The sequence below is a fragment of the Rhinolophus sinicus genome, linkage group LG12, assembly GCF_036562045.2.
Source record: "Rhinolophus sinicus isolate RSC01 linkage group LG12, ASM3656204v1, whole genome shotgun sequence".
Classification (NCBI taxonomy): Eukaryota; Metazoa; Chordata; class Mammalia; order Chiroptera; family Rhinolophidae; genus Rhinolophus; species Rhinolophus sinicus.
The window spans coordinates 5,890,755-5,894,813 of NC_133761.1; the positions used below are offsets into that span (position 1 = coordinate 5,890,755).

At 51.5% G+C, this 4,059-nt stretch overlaps 1 long non-coding RNA gene across 2 annotated transcripts; it reads right to left on the reverse strand.

Moving 5' to 3' along the window:
- Positions 1 to 766: 766 nt before the first annotated feature.
- Positions 767 to 3,836, reverse strand: LOC141567849 (uncharacterized). Of its 2 annotated transcripts, XR_012490743.1 has the most exons (3): positions 3,708 to 3,836; positions 3,368 to 3,512; positions 767 to 2,742 (listed from the first exon to the last, which is right to left on the reverse strand). It is a non-coding gene; the product is annotated as an uncharacterized LOC141567849 (long non-coding RNA). The 2 variants fall into 2 exon arrangements; XR_012490744.1 differs by lacking the exon at positions 3,368 to 3,512 and having other exon boundaries at positions 3,708 to 3,829.
- Positions 3,837 to 4,059: the final 223 nt, after the last annotated feature.

Consider the following 4,059-nt stretch of genomic DNA (forward strand, 5'->3'; position numbering starts at 1 on the left):
CCAGCAGGCGGCTTGGCAGACTTCTCTGGGGCTGTGTGTCCACACTGTCGACCCAGCAGCCTGTCTTCTAGGCCTCGGTCTGGCTGAAGTGCTCCTCAGCCTCTGCCAAGATCTGTGTGGAAAGTTTGTGAAGAACAGAAGATGGGAAACCACCCAGAAAACCATGAAGAGGAGATGGGTCACGTCCATAAGGGTGTGTTCAAACTGGGAGCACTAAACAGGCCTTGAAACGAAGGAGGTGGATTTACTTATAATAATGCAAGGGCACAAGATATGCTTCAAGGGCAGAATATTTAGTATGCCGTGAGACCATCTGGGTGAATAATATTTGGATGTAGGCGTACATATTTAATCATTACGTTGAAGGGAGCAGGGAGCAGGGTAAGGCCCAGCCTAGGATAGAACTGCTTGGGGCAGACCTGGTCCCTCACACTGGCCAGGTGAGCATGGGTGAGGATGGGTGAGTTTTCTACCTTTCTGTGTCTCAGGGTTAAGGGCTCAGACCCAGCGCCAGGTGTCCTGGTTCTGCCACTTAACCTTCCCTTGTGACCCGGATCAAGTGACTCACTCTGCTGTGCCTCAGTTTCCCTGGGTAGAAAACGGGCAGGCTGATGGTGCTTTCCTCATGGAGCTGTGGCGAGGGTTAAATAAGTGAAACCACCTGACATTTTCTTTGCATCCTGGAGCACAGTGAGCCCCCTCAGGGGTCTTAGGGATGCTGAAGCCTGGAAGAAAATGCTCAAGAAACACATGCAGCCACCAGTGGTCATTAGTTAACTCTGAAGAACGTTTATTGTCGAACTCACTACATTTCATAACATTTAACATGTTTGGAAAAAAAGAATGAATTGCTCTTGCGTTCAAGAAAAGAAATCATTGATTTCAAAAGAAGACACTTGCAAATGGCCCTCCGGGACAGGCCAATGTGTGCTTCTACTGGGTTCCCTGCAATAAAGGGTGACTAGACTCGGGGCTCAGGTGCAGGGCTCACTGCCTGGGCTGCCAGCCCTCCCTGCCCCCTTACTCCCCGGTATCCTGGCACCGTTCTTACCCGCCCTGGCGTTGTCTCTTTACTGGTCTGCCTCCCCGAAAGCTATGGAACTTTACAAGGACAAGGCTTGCATCTAACTGATATCTCTGCATCTCGGGGTCTGGTCCAGGGCCTGGCACATAGTAGGTGCCTAATGAGGTTTGCTGAGTCGGTCTTGAATGCATTACCCAAGGGCTTATTGAAGGAAGTTCCTTCTACAGCCTGACAGTAAACATGCTGCCTTCTGACCCCTCAGGAATGCTCTTGGCACTCGGTCCCAAGTCAGGCCCTAAAAATGAACACTGTGTGTTAATTACACAACAAAACAGTGCATTCTGGACTCAGCCTCCGGTCGGCTGACCCTCTGGACAGCCACGTGGTCAGCCAGCTGCTGCATAAGCTGTCCCTGGGGAAGGGACCTCCACTCCAGCCCCTTCACTCCTGAGCAAAAGTCCCCAGGGTCTCCAGGGGCAGACTGAGAGCAGACCAGGGAATTGAGGGACCCACTTTGCATATTAAACAGGAAGCATTTTTATGTCCACCCACGTGTGCGTGCGTGTGTGCGCACGCGCGCAAATGAAACAAAAACAAAGAAATAAAAAAGATGAACAAAAGGGAAAATTTCTCTTTCGTACGTAAAGCTTCTATCTGGCTTTGTTCCCGCTCACTTTAGAGAGACAGAAATATTGAGAATTATTCCAAACATGTTGTTAAGGGCTTGGCCTGGGGGGACCGTGAGGGTAATGGGATGGGCGGATGGAGGGCCGGCATCCGGTACTCAGGGGCACCCACACTCTACTCCAGCCAACGTCTGCCCTGCAGGCGTGTGGGCCCCGTGATATTAGTGTCCCCTTTTCAAGTAAAACCCTGGACAGGTAGACTTTTACTTAAAATGTATTGATTTTTTTTTTTTTAATTGATGGTGGTAGGTCATGGAGAAGGAAAGGAACAAGGAACACGTTTGTATGTTTGCGGGCCATGTAAAGCCCGTGAGTTCACAATTCCTGAAGCTCTCCCCCGTTTTATGGATGAGTAAAGGGAGATGGATGAATCACCAGCCCATGCCACTGGGAGTTAGTGAGTGGTCCGGGGTCTACACACCCTAGTGACGGGATCTCTCAGGAGAGGAGCCAGGCCCCGCTCCCTCCCCACCAACCCCGAGTCCCACCTCTTCCCAGGAACCCATTGTGATGGCGGGTTTGTACTCAATGTGTGAGAGTGGGTCCCAGGGTTTGTGTGTCAAGTGGCCAGTGCTTCCAGCCCCAGGAGGGGGTCCAGAGGTAAGGGACTCAGGCAGTTACAGAGATCTTGGGGTCTGAAGAGATAGAGGCTTCTCTGAAATTGGAGGTCAAGGGCAGGGGCACTGATGTCGGCTTTGCAGCTAGACCAGTCAGAGTTGGAATGCCTCTCTTTCCCTCCTCAGGTGGGTGTCAGTCAGTAAGTGATGGCACCATTCTGGGCCTCAGTGTACTCAGGTTTAAAGTGGGAAAACACACAAGGCTGTGTGCAAGGATGCTTCACGTCATGGGTGGGAAGGAGCAGGATGGCGGGAGCTTCCATCACGCTACTCAGAATGGTGCCCAATTTATTTCTGAATGATTTATTTCTGCAAGTTTCCATTGAATATTTTTGGACCGAGCTTGAGTGCAGGTAACTGAAATCACTTACTGGGAACTGAGTCTGCCTTCATCTTGAACATCCAGTGTGCTGACCTGTGAGAAAGGATGGTGTGTTGTTTAAGCCTCTCAGTCCAGGGTATTTTGTTATCGCAGCCTGAGCTGACGGAGGCTGGGTGGGTGAAGCCCACCAGTCAGTGTCAGGAGACTGAGTTTGCATCCCTTTTCTGCTAGGTTTCCAGCCATAGAGGAGGAACAGCAAACTCTACAACTAAGGGTTTCTGACCTGTTTATAGGATATGCCTGCACCTAAGTTGACGAGACAGAGGGTGCAGATAAGAATGGAGCCTGCACCCTTTAGGCTTGGAGCTGCATGGACGCAGCCCCAGACAGTGGCAGCAGAGGCAGGGGGTGGCAGCCTGGAGCAGGAACCTCACACAGCACTTTTCAGAAATGCCCGGGGTCAGCGCTGGGGCTGAGTGGTGTAGGTTCCAGAGAGGTTCCTGTCCCCTCTCTGGTTAAATATTTGCCTGGTTTGGCTCTGTCTTTAGAGGAGTTCAACCAGTCAGTCCAGCAAACACATTTGGACATGGCCTTGTGCACACGTGGGCTTAAGCCTTAGGCAGCACTTTTGCTATTTGGGTTTTTATTTAACTAGAAGAGAAAAAAGTAGATACTTGCTCCCTGCCTCCCATATGCCCCACACCCCTGCCCAGCTAACCTTGGCTCCACTCCAAGTCAAGGTCAACTAGAGCCTATCAGACACCTTCACAGGGGAAAGAGCTGCGTGTCCTGTGCCCAGAACTCTGGGGCCAAATCCTTGCTCTGCCATTGGGGATGAGACCTGGGTCTTCCTCGCAGGGTTGCTGGGAGAAGGAAAGGAGATGATGCATGTGCTGTGTTGTCTGAGTTAAGAACCTTGCTTGACATGGTCAGCGTCACCATAAATGACACATTCCCAAGCTCTCTGCTGACTCACTGTCCTCCTGGCTCCATCCTTTCCCGCCCCCCTCCTAGGTTGGGTAAGACTCCCCTACTTTGCTCGTCTGGGCCATGCTTACCTCTCTCTGTAAAGCACACCCCATGATGGACTTTGGCAGCATTCTTGCTGAGGATGATGTTAAGTGCCTTCAGATGAGGGACCAGGTCAGCAGCACTTGATCGGAGCCAGTTTCTGAAATGAATGGATAACTGGGCGAATAAGTAAATGAGCTGCCAATGACCTTCCCGGCCCTGTGGGGCAATGCGCTCGGTCTTCACCAATCGATAGCGATCTGTGTCCCACTTTCTAGGTCACGACCTAGAAAACGATCACCAGGCTCAAGCACATGACATAGTGTTCAATGGACCGGACAGCCTGGCAGGGCAGAGGACGGAGATCAGAGAGGGCAGGCCTGGGTGCCCAGAACAGTA